This window comes from Haplochromis burtoni, unplaced genomic scaffold, assembly GCF_018398535.1.
Source record: "Haplochromis burtoni strain Fernald_Lab_line unplaced genomic scaffold, NCSU_Asbu1 Contig_189, whole genome shotgun sequence".
NCBI lineage: Eukaryota > Metazoa > Chordata > Actinopteri > Cichliformes > Cichlidae > Haplochromis > Haplochromis burtoni.
The window spans coordinates 130335-143396 of NW_024582550.1; the positions used below are offsets into that span (position 1 = coordinate 130335).

The 13062-nt window shown below is 39.4% G+C and overlaps 1 protein-coding gene and 1 long non-coding RNA gene across 4 annotated transcripts in view; both read left to right on the forward strand.

The window, feature by feature from the left end:
* On the forward strand, positions 1-11704 carry LOC121815345. Its single transcript, XR_006054995.1, has 2 exons — positions 1-44; positions 2811-11704. It is a non-coding gene; the product is annotated as an uncharacterized LOC121815345 (long non-coding RNA).
* LOC102294988 (cAMP-specific 3',5'-cyclic phosphodiesterase 4D) overlaps positions 1-13062 on the forward strand; it is a 100610-nt gene that overhangs the window by 29256 nt on the left and 58292 nt on the right. The window lies entirely within an intron of this gene.

Consider the following 13062-nt stretch of genomic DNA (forward strand, 5'->3'; position numbering starts at 1 on the left):
TTAATTCTCCAGTGACAGAAGACGAATCCGCAAAACACAATCAGGTGGTGCAATCTTAGAGTCAGCGAGCTCTGTGACCTCACAGCAAGAAGGATTATATATATATACATATATATATATATTTGGCAGCCATCTTGAAAATTGCTAATAGGCTTTATCAAAAGATGAAGCATATGTACCAGTTTTGGCTCTTGGATCCACCCAAAACAAAATGAGCTAACAAATTCAGGCAAATATTGTTAGCAAATGTTTTTTCCTAATGTACCTAGTCATCGTTTGTGACATTCATTCGTTCATTGTTGGATCCATGTCAAAGTACAGTGCGTTGTCTACCTTGTCATATATCTAATGCATTAATCCACTGCACAGAAGACAGACATTAAAAATGTATTTGAAAGGACACTGATGAATTAAAATGCCCTAAGAGGTGGAGGTGTACCTCCGCGCCTGCATTGCTTATTAAGTTTCTTTAAAAAGACTCAGAAGGTATAATGGATTTAATTTATGCTAGCTAGAATAAAGCAAGGCAAAGGCCCCTCCTCTTGCTTTGTCTCTTATGAAAGAGCCTCACATTTAATTGTTTTACCAGCACAACAACCTGCAGCTCACAGAAAATCTGGCACATTTTCTGACATTTCAAAGTTGTCTCTGATTATGAAGACAAACAGTGGACACTGCTTCTGAGGTTTGCGATCCCATCTGTGCTTTTCAAATGTTTACGTATCTTGATTCCTGATTATCAGCTTTTATTTTATTCATTTATTTGCTTGGCTGCATTAATATGCTTTTAGCCACATTATATTTATATATTCATTCTTTGACCTCAGTCTTTTTGACCATGCATGGCTTCTTATGTCATAAACCGTAGATCTTCAAAACTGACATCATGATGGTGTGTTTAGTTTGAGAGCAGACACAGAAACATCCATTTTACCATCTCCCTACAAGGTTTAGATGAAAAATGCTCAGTCATGTTCTCTTCCACAGGCACAGTTAGTATCTGTCAGAAATGGAGCCAGAACATAATCAGACTGCAGAGATGTTTTAAAAAATTGTGCCCACCGTCGACTTAAAGCTGAACAATTAGCGCATTGTGCTTTGTTTATTTGTGCATAAACATTAAAAAAAATGAACATTGCAGACTGTGCACTGACTTTTTGCCATCTTGTTGTCTTGCTATCACAGTCGGGCCGTTAGGACAATGGGTAGACTCAAGTCAAGGCATAATTAAACTTAGCAGCTAACTAAATCTAATTACATATCAGGATGTCTGTTCACTTTCCAGTAATCTAACACTCATATCAAAGGGTGTGGTAGTTCGGGCCAGCATAGCAAGCTCATCGTTTTACTCTGGGAGATCAAACATGTCGATTTGGATCCTTAAACTTTCTCTGATTTCATGGGAAACACAGTGCAAACCTTCATTTCTTCATCTCATGTAGATTTGACTCTGGCAGAACTGTTTGTCCTAAACTCAGATTTATAGCTGTGATGTAAAGGCACATCCATTTAACAAACGATTGCTGCCTTCTTGCTTATGGTGCATTTGCTTACAGCTGGTGTCCGGACACACGCAGAGATGACAGTGCTTTCCCGTTTCCCAGTGAGTCGTGTCGTCTGTTTCAGAAACGGGTCAGGTGTTTCTCGGAAACCGCTGTTGCTGCCCTCTTGATGAACTTGTTTGTTAATTTTACTCAGGATGTAATGTTTAATGGTGCTCTAATGCTTTCAAAGATAAGTTAATCACTGTCATAATTTCCTGAAAAAGAAAATTAATATTCGTAGTTTTCATTTCAAGTGTCGAAAAATAAATTACCTTGAGGCTATCCTTTGTAAAACTGTGGGTAAATATGACTCATACATTGTCAACAGATTGATTCACTGAAGCGTGCGCGCTTATACAGACAATTAGGGTGGTTACATTTTATTTGATTAGGGAAATTAATAAATGCAAAGGAAAGGAGGCAAGGAAGCTTTTATTAAGTTACACAGAGAAAAGATAACATTTTCCACGAAGCCCTTATTTTCCACTAACAGAGTTTGTTTATTATAAAGTAAAAATTAATCAAACATACAGATGAATTCATCACCTTCTCCCTCAACCTACAATTGGGTACAGAAAAGGATTAGAGCCATTTAAAGTTTTCCTGACTTTTAAAGTCAGAGTTCTAACTTTGAGAATTCAGATTTTTTTTTGTTTTATCTTCACGACAACCCCAAAATTTTCAGTGGCCTTAATGCTCATTTCCGAGAAAGGAGTCGAAATCATTTTTCATTTTCCCTAATCCTCTTCTTTACTCATGGTCCCGTTTTTAAAAATCTCACCTGAATTTGTAATTTACTGCCATTTGATCAGACATTCTTTGTAAACCATTCATAATAATTTGTGTGTCCTTTCCATTAATGGTCATCAAAGACTAACCATGGTGCAATACATAGACAAAACTTCACAATAAAACAACCACATAATGGCCTGAAATTTTAGACAGGGAATAGAAATGAGTGTCAGGCGTGACATTTACACATTTTATCCCTTGTCCTCTTCCTGCCAAAACATAAAGAGCCCTGTCACTGTGGCATATTTGTGATGCAGCATAACATTGAAATAGCGCTTTTATTGAAGGCTCTATCTTGAAATAGCGACTTACCCACGGTGGCTTGCTTCCCAGTCAGCCTGCAACAATTAATTATAATTGCCAGACAAACAGAAAGTGAAAAATTAAATGAGTCAACAGATGCTATCTGTAATGTGAAGAATCTCTTTTATTAATTCTCCAGTGACAGAAGACGGATCCGCAAAACACAATCAGGTGGTGAAATCTTAAAGTCAGCGAGCTCTGTGACCTCACAGCAAGAAGGATACAACACACATACTGTTTGTTTGCTGATTTCACATTAGAAGCATAACACCAAGGACTATAAATATTTAGAAATATTATTTGAGTCCTTAAATGACATGGCAACAAATGGAAGTTCCTTTCTCATCGATGTTGATTGTAATTACTAAGAAAACCTAAAGGCTGTTTTTCCCTTTATCTGCAGTAGTGTGGGTTGTGAGGTGACCAAGCATTTCTAAGTAGCTGGCAATCACAGTAGAAAATAGGGTTTCTGATCCATCTGGCAGGAGAGCAGCGATAGCTCAGCGATTGAGCTCTTGAGATGAGTAAAGCGACGCTCGTCTGTGTGCATACAGTGCCCGCTGATTCAGTCGTGGTACAGCAGGTCAGAGAAATGAATGCAGGAGCACTTGATAAACCTCAATGAATTACCGAACCATCCTCTCGAGCACAGACTTGTATCTTTGTCTTTGTACTGACCTCAAGCTGAAGCACGTCCTGTTTAATTTATTTTACCACCCTTGGCAGTGGTAGAGTAGAAGGAAAATTGCATGTCTCCGTTGTCGTTTTCATCTTTTATGCTATCAAAAAAAAAAAGAAACTGTCAGATGGCGCACACACCTGTGCCAACAGTTTCTAAACATGCTGTTATGTCACTGCATGACCATGCAACTTTTTTTGTTTTTACATTTAGGAGCCAATCTGTTATGCCAGTTTAATAGCTCAGGCTAATAACTCTCTCATACAGAGAGATTAGAAATGATGGTAACAGCTTCCAAAATAATGTGGTCCGTTATGACTTGCAACATTCCTCTCCCAAGAATTATTGGATGGGACTGAGACGATGATGCCACCATTTAATTAATAAGGAACTTCTTTCAAAACAAGTCATGCCATTTGACCTTCGCTTCACTTGAGATCAGCTGAGTTTTTTTCTCGAGTTCCTAATGCTGTATTGGGATGGCTTTATTTTGGATGCTGTGGCTTTGGATATCACGCAATTTGAAAAAATTAAGAAGGAAATCACATAAACCATTTGATTGGGAAATTATTTTATCCCTATGCAAAGTCTAGCCTTGTTTTTACAGACTGTTCCCCACTAAAACAATCTGAAGTTGACGGTTCGATTCGTCACCCTACTATGTGGCCATGTTGCCACATAGTAATCACTGCCCCCACCAGCTTGTACGTGGAAACACTAAAGTGTTCCCAGGCCAGCCAAGAGATATTATCTCTCTTGTGTTCCCTGGGTCTGACCCTGGGCCTCCTCCTGATGGGACATGGCCGGAACACCTCACCGAGGAGGCATCATAGTCAGATGCCCGAACCACCTCCACTGGTTCCTTTCGATGTGGAGGAGCAGTGGCTCTACTCTGAGCCCCTCCCTGATGGCCAAACTCCTCACCCTATCTATAAGGGAGAGGCCAGCCACCCTTTGGAGGAAGCTCATTTTAGCTACTCGAGGTTTGGAGTTGGCACAGGATCAGTCCTATCTTGACTTCGCTAGGGAGAAGGCAAAGCTCTTTGATAGGTGGTGTTCTGCAAGCCAGGTTAACGATGTGGGGTCCATACGTGAGCTTATGCTGGTGGAGGACTTTAAAAACTCTGTTCCTGAGTCTATTGCTTGTTATTTAAGTGAACAGAGGGCTTTAACTTTACAGCAAGCTGCCACCCTGGCAGATGAGTTTAAGCTGACTCATAAAGCAAGTGCTGTAGGACATGATATCCATCCTGGACAGGTAAGAGTGGGCCAGCTAACAAGGCAAATGCAGTTATGGTTTTAAGATCTAGGCCCAAACTGTGTTTCTTCTGTCACAAGCCTGGCCATGTGGTTGCCAATTGTGTCAAACTGGCACTCAAACAGAAAGCCCACTCAACGCAAAAAGGGCCTGCTTTGAGAAAAGTCAGTCGTGGTTCTCAAACCAACAAGGTTGCCAGGCCTAGTAAAAGGCTAAACTTGGAGCACAATTGCTCAGTAGCGCCCTGTAATCAGTGTAAGAGGTCAACTAACCCTGAGCTGCCGTTGGTTGACAATTTCCCAGGTCCTCAAAATGACCTGCAGGGGGACAGACTGTGTATAAAACCACCAGTAAGACCCGCAACCAGTAAGACCCGCAACGTAACATATGCGTGAACCCATAGGTGAGAGTAGGGATGTAGATCGACTGCTTTTACGCTCAGCTCTCTCTTCACCACGATTCGCAGAGGGGATCTGAACCTGAGTGGTGTTCTGAATTGAAAATTAAATACATATAAATAAACAATGATTTTGCAGCCCTCACACAGAGAGAAAACTATACAAAAGATGTTATAAAAAAATCGAGACTATCTGTATTGGGTTCTGTGACAGCGACATGTGTTACTGTGAGCTGTAGCAGCTGTATATTTAAATGAAGTTATTTTGGAGACACTTGCCACTTTGCCTTCTGCTTTCCTGTTAGCTGCTGTAACCTTCCTCTTTCACTCTTTGCCACTTCACACAGAAATAATCTGTCTAAATAATACATCTGTAATATCTGTAATTGTTTTAGTTTGACCGGTAATATGAGAAGCATGGACTACAGATCAGTTCTAGGAGCAAAACAGGAGGCGGTAAGCATAATGACTGTGATTCATCACAGCGATGCAGATCTGTTGGTGTGTTGAGTCAAGGGGAATCACTGTGCTGATTAGTCATACAAAGCAGAACTGGATCATTTTCTTCTTCCTGTTTTAAGCTGGAAGGTCTGGGCTTCTGGCTGCAGACAGTAGTCCCCCTGCCACTCATAATGTTATGTTAATCACTTTTGTGCTATTGCCAAATTAACAGTGATGCATCCGTTTAATTGTCAGAAACTAAAGAGACCGTGGAGCAGACAATGAGTAGCCTCCAGCTCACGTCTGGTGTGCTCGGTTTTCTTTTTGCCCTGTAAAAATCAGATATGTAATAGAAAATATGAAGAAACAAAAGTTTCAGAGTTATGTCATTAGAAGTAAAACATGGAAAGGTTTTTTTAAAAAAAAGTAAAACATTGTCAAAATGGTTTGCAATCTGTTCATTTCGGGTTATTGTCTGGCTATTGTACAGAAGCAATATGAAGCTGAAGACTTATTGCAATTATTAATTGGTTTTCCTAATCCAACTTAATGTCTCCTCCACAAGCGTCTGTGTTGTAGGAGGTCTGGGATATTTGCTTTGCGTAGCCAGCAATCAAACTCTTTGCCTTGGGAGATTTTTATTGTTTGATTAAAGTAATAATTTGTGTTTTCATTTATTGCAAACAGAATTAAAGCTGCATTGGAAGACTTGTGTGTTGAAATACACCCACATAAATGGCCTAAATCACAAGCTGTTAAAAAAGAAGGCTGGTTGAGGGGCTGTTGATCAGATGTTATTTAATTCTTGTTTGGCATAAGGAAATCTCTTTTATACACAGAAAGAAAGTATGAAGCTGAAGAGCGCAAAACTACAAATAACATGCACTCTGTTATGTGAATACCTTGTCCTGACCCAGCTGCTGAGAGAATTACAAAGATGGCTGAGCTTTTTTGCAAGAAAGAAATTAATTAACACGTACATGCAGACTGTCTCTTAGTTCTAGGAGGGGGTCAGTAAACATCTCTCGCTGTCTTCTTGATTTATTGCCAACCAGTGATAGCAATATTGAGAATATTTCACGTCAATAAAATTTCAGTCTTTTTTATGACCTTAACAATAATTGCCCTCCCATAAGCACAGCAGCAGTTGATCTTTAGCATGCTCACACTGATTGTAACCTATGACCATCAGGTTAGGGTAGGTCTGTAACATCTTATAGGATTTTTCACAGTCGCAGGCCTCTTGAAGGGTTTTCTTTTCTCTTATTTACACTCTCAGGTTTTCAGGAGGAACACTTGACAGTAATCCCCATGACAGACTAACACTGTCAGACAGCCGAACACACGGAGCCTGCACAAAAAAAGCTTTTTAAAGCTCCTTTGTCAGCCACAAAGGAGGGCGGATAGAAGAAAATCTTCACCTTATTTTCAGTTCAATTTATCCATCCTAGATTGCAGCACATTAAATAGTGGCAAAAGCAAGAAAAACTGCTTAACTGGAGTGGCAACAGCTGGTATTTTGAAGCCATGATGGAACATCCACGATGGCAGCCGGTGTCGTGGTGATGCTCTTTGTTGAGGAGCAGCTGCAGAAAGCTCTTGTTACCACTGAGAGCTGAGCTGTGTCAAAAACGTGCATTGCTAAAGAGAGGGATTTATTCATTCCAAGTTAGAAACTGCTCTTTAGAAGAACAACAGGCTGCATACAGAACATTACAATGCACTAGAGGCATGTTTTCTGGTGACATTAATTTCAATGTGATAGTCATGCACGGTGAATAATAAATCAAGTGGCCTGCTGAATAGTATTTAGTGTTGATTCTGATGTTTGCATTTTCTAAAGAATGGCAGCAGGTGAGTCTGTAAAAAGTAAGTGATACTACACCTGTTAGCTTTACTGCTACATGTTTGGTCTGAGCGTAGATGTTTGTTGACATTAGCGAATGTCAGTTTGCTTAGGTGGCCTCTGCTTCATATTTCGGCTCCTGCAGTTACTGGCTATACCATTCTCCTGTTAGCTTTACTTCTGTATGCCATTATTATTGATAAGGCAACCATAGCCACACAGATTTGTCCGTCTTGATTTAATTTGTTTGTAAGAGAAGTGCTTGCGACACCCTAGCGTCTTCACTTCTACCTGTACTTACCTACAGGCTATAGTATGTCTCAAGTACTTTGTTTGGTCTAACTGACAGTATATGTGTTACATAAGGATTATGGAGGCAGATGAAAATGTTATTCTCCATCCAGTTACATTTAGTTTCTTAGGAGTGTTACATTTTTTCTTGTTGTTCACACACTTTGCATTTTCCAGAAAATAACTACATCAAATTTGAAAGGAAATCCTGCCAGTGCAGCACAAGCAGACACATTGCTGGGTGGGTTTTACATATGAGATTCTCCACGCATCACTGGGTAATCAGGATATGGATTCAAAGCTTTATTTGTTTACTTCTTAGAGCTCCCAAGTAAATCATTCTTTAGCAGTCCCACACTTGCACAGTGTCCCACTCATTTCTATGGTATTTTCTATTGTAATTGTGGCAAGCTTTCTAGGATTCAATACTATGTAACATTTAGCTGGATTTACCTGTCATCATTCACTGGGTGCTAAATCATTTTAAATGGCAATATGACGATTGCAGGTTGAGTCACATTTCTTTATATTGTGCTTCCAGGGAGCTAGACTTCTAATTTTTTAAAGTGTCCTTTAGCAGAGTTCTCCAGGATTTCTGAAGGTCTTCCTACCATTACACCTGCCCATTTTCAGATCATTGGCTTTTTTCTTTAAGTTACTTAATACTGACCTATGAATAATTAAAAAAACACCTGACTCAAGCAATGAACCAGTGTTGTGTCTACACAGCAACATGCCAAAGATAACTCAGTTTGACAGGTATGAAATAGGATTTTTCCACCAATGAGCTGATTCCCAAAAAGCTGTTAGTCAAAGACTTGGCATATCTCATACCTAAAAAACTATCTACAGCGTGTTCAGATACCAGAAAATTGAATCCTTAAGAAACAAGACCAGGACCTGAAATTCACCCGCCCCTTCAGTTGATCGACTACTGTTCATGAAAGCCTTATCAGAAATGGTCTCAATGAAAGTTTGGCTGCCAAGGCACAATTTTTAAAGAGGATCTTGTTACAATTGATGTAATTGTGAATGCAGAAAAGTACTGTCAGAATTAGATCCATATGGAAAGCATCTGATTATCTCTGGCTTAATGATGCCAAATACACTCTTAATGCAGTAAAAGCATACTTGAATAGAAAAACACACAATTGAGCACTATCAGTCATGGATTGGCCTCCCCAGAGCCCGGGCCTCAACATTAACGAAGCAGTGTGGGATCATCTTGACAGAGCATGTAATAAAGACAGCCAATGTCCAGAGGGGAACTTTGTAAGTACTCCACAAAACCTGGAGAACTGTTCCTGAAGACTACTTGAAGAAATTTCAAGAAAGCTTGCCTTATTCCTCATATACTGTATTCTCTTTATGTTTGCACATGTTTAATAAATCCATTTCCTATTTTCCTTGCCAAATATGAAGAAATGCGCTGTCATTTTTCCTCTCGCCACCACAACATGAAGTGTTTTCACTTTACTTCTCATGTTGTTGGATTGTATCTCAAAACCAGATGAGTTCATTCTTATTAACAATTTATGGATTAAATGGTTCCAGGCACAGCAGATAGGCACAAACTCTGGAAAAAGATGTATGAATATTTGGTCTTTTTAATGCAGTTTTACAGTTAGTACAGTTTGGTAAATGCTACTAAATACTAAAGTTTTGTCACTCCCTTGCAATTACAAAGGACATACTTAGGAGGAAACAAAGTGATGGAGAGTGGGACATCAGCTCATGCAGTCAACCTTTCTCCAGTGTCTTTGATTATTTGCTGCGTTAATGTTAAATATCGCAATTAACCAATAAGGTCAGTGTAGATACCTTTTTCCATTACTTTTACAGGTATGACATAAAGAAAAATGGTACCCTGGGCCTCCAAATATCATGATATTTATTTACTTTCATGGGAGACAAATGGTCTCCCAAACAACCAAGAACCCCTGATGATATTGCTCTCAAAGGCTCTTCATCCAGAAGAAAAGTTTGACCTTCTGTTTGAGACATTATATATGAGCTGCCCCATTTTGGAAAAGGTTTACTCGTCCGTGGTTTCCCATTGTTTTGGATCAGCTCTCCCTCCCTGTGGAGTCTCGTGAATGGATGCTTAACCTTTACAGCAGTTTATTTGCTGTAGAGAGCATATATTACTGTTCACAAAAGAGAATCCTGGCACTGAAGAAATGTCACACATGACTGAAAAAGTGAATCAGACAAATGGGATAAACACATGAAAGATTCTGCCTCAGTAATTTATTGTGCAGTGAGCTGAATATTCCTGTTGGGAAGTATATTGCCACCTTCTGTTCTCAGTCTTGACAGGTACTGCCACACATACTGAAGAAGCTCAGATAAAGCGAAGATTAATTAATTTTGACAATATTAATATCTTTGGAGATTTTCAGAGAGCCGTTGTTTTCCTTTGAAGATTTTCCATTTTAACTGGAAGGTTGACGACATGTCAGACCGTTCTCGCTGCTGCCGATGAACAAACACATCGTGCGCATGAAGTAGTATAATGGTAACAGAAGCAGATTGGACATGTGTAAATTAACACTCCTCAGCTTTAGTAACACATTCTGGTGCTACTTACCAGTGTTGAAACAAGCGTTTGTTTTTGTGATGAAAATTCACCTATTCTCAATTTTTTGTCAGCATTAAGAAAGAGTTTTATGGTCTAAACAAAATGAGCCGTACATAAAAAATAGAGATTTGCACAGTGAACTTTAGGTAGCACAGGACAAACAGTTTTAAAAAAAATACTGTAGACTATAGGGAAATGTTTAAAAGACAGCTAAAGACACTGGAAACATGAATCATGAATGCTTTATGTACGGTCAGCCTGTGCTGATATAATTAACCCCACAAGATGATGTTCCAAACTCTGAAAAAGCCAAATGCATTGCTTACTTGGTTAGCAAAGCTGTTTTGAGTTTTTCTAAGGATCGCCGGGGTTCTTAACATGATACATACTTCCACTGAATCAGTTTCTGAATAGACATGTAATAAATAACGTGACCGTGTGCAATGATTTTGCATTCTTTAAAATGATTGTTCAAATATCAGGGCAAGGGCTGCAACTACTCACAATTTATTGTCTTCAAAGCAACTTTGGCACATCAAGATAGAACAGCAATCAGGTGGAGTCAATCTGTTGTCAGTGTGGAGTTGATTGGGGTCAATCTGGCAGTTTAATGCAATCTGTTTATTCATTAGCTGTGATATATCAGCGCAAATCTGTTGCCATCTACACGCAGATTAATTCTAATTAAACTGAAAGTCATATAAACTACTTACATTCAATGTCCAACCAGTACCTCGTAGATTCGAAACAGAAATTCAGTGACATATTTGTTGTTGGACGGCAATTTAACAACCTTGCTTTTATAAGGAAATAAAAATGTAATACAACCAGTCGACTCCCCTTGTGCAAAGACATGCGTCATCAGAGCAGAGTGACTCAGATTTATTGTAACGTGTTGGCAATCTGTTTGTGTTTGCACTGTGATTGTTTCCAAGCTTTATCAATCAGTTTGACAGGCCGAGTCAGATCACGATTGTTTGCAGACAGGTTGTCTCCTGCTGTGCAATCACCTTCTGATTGAAAGTGTTTGCCACAACTACTTGCAGTGTGTCTGTGACAGTAAATAATTTAATTTAATGACCATGCAACCACTTAGTTTCTTAGTCGTGAGGAAGTTACTGTCTACTTTTCATTCTTGTTAGTCGGAGACATGAAACAAGGCAAGTGAGCTCAAGCATAGTGCTGCCCAATTTGATACCTCTACTCATTTTCCACAGAACCTGCTTTCGTGTCAGACCGAGCAATGAATTTGTGAACATTTTAACAAAGTGTTCAGTGCAGGATGTCCTTGTTCTTTTGGAGGCTTTGCCTGTCTGTTCTCACCAGGTGAAATGTGTTTTGTGGAGTTGTCTAAGTTGCCAGTAAGCTGAGTGTGACTGCAAAGCTACCAGAGGGCTTTTGAGATTGTAGTTAGTGTGATGACGACGCCGCAAATACAGAGTTGATGCTGTCAGCGAGTCAAGGAAAAGCCAAAAAGAGGCTTAATAAGAGAGATAGGTCAAAGGAAACACACCAAACTATTAGCTTACTAAGGCAACAGAGAATCACTTTTACAAGTTGCCTAGTTTAGCGGAAAAAAAGAATAATTATTTTTACACTATTAACACTGCTCTTGTAGAGCAGAGCTGCTGACAGGCTGACAAACCACAAGTGTCATTTCATTTCATTACAATAATATCCGACTTTGACATAGATCACACTTTGCTTAACAGGAACAAACATACATTACAATGAAGTAAACGAAAGGGAACATACTGATACTGTTCTGGCCATGGTCAACTTATAAGGATGACACTTAACACAGTTTTTGTGTATTTCTCACAGACGTGGGTGCCAAAAAAAACTTTCAAACTCTTCTACCAACTCGTTAGAGATCACATCTCAACTTCTCTCTCTTCAATTTGTTGTAAAAACCCACATCCAGGCAGTGCGTCGTCCTCAGAGCCACTATGAGTGCTGACATTTGCCCGTTGGTGGATTCTTATAAATACAAAGCAGTAGCAATTTCTTATAAAAACAAGGCAATATTTGCAGAACAAACTACGTGCCATATGGGCTGTTTTCCTTGTTTACTGCCTTTGCTCTGAACTTTGCCTTCAGCAGCAGATTAAATCTTAAATTCCCTCAGCTGTTTATTTCTCTTCACTCCAAACCTTTTATAAGGTGATCTCTCAAGAAATCCTCTTGAAATCTCCTGAAGGCTTGTCAGTAAGAAACCGCGACAATATCAAGATAAACTCTAACTATATTAATATGTGATATCATCTTAGTAGTTGCTTTACTTGAACTTTGATTTTTTTTTACCTAAATCATTTTTGGATTTGAAGTGCTAAACTACACCATCTCTTTGGCCGTAGGCCCAACTGTGTCCAAGGTCACAGAGCGTAGGTAAAGCCTTAGATGACGAGATGTTTAATAACAAGACAGCACTTGCCTTTGAGGAGCTCCCGGTTGCCTAGGAGATGCAGCAGACCCTAACAGACAGTTGGATGGGATGCCGTGTGATCAAGGATGCGATGACTGAGTCTGTCATCAACACAGTCACCTGGTTGGTACAAAAGTGAGAAAATTCTATGCTAAAAAAGCTCTGACTGTTTGTGTGAAATAACCCGATGTGGTGTAGAACTGTTGTGTTTTGTTGCTTTGGTGGTTTTGCTTTATATAGCCTCGACTTTCAGGAACTCGTGGAATTTATTGAACCTTGTGCTGGCGCATAAAAGGAGTGCTGAAACGCTGACAACAAGGTTGTTCTTTGAAAAGACAGGCAGCCACCTTCATAAGTGAGAGTCATACCATGGTGTTGAACATTATGATATAAGAATTACTGTCATTCAAATTTACAGCATACTGTAGATCAGAGAAGCTTATGTTATTGCAAGGCATCTGTCACTCTTCACTTTTCTTCTTACTCCAATTTTAGTGAAAGATGA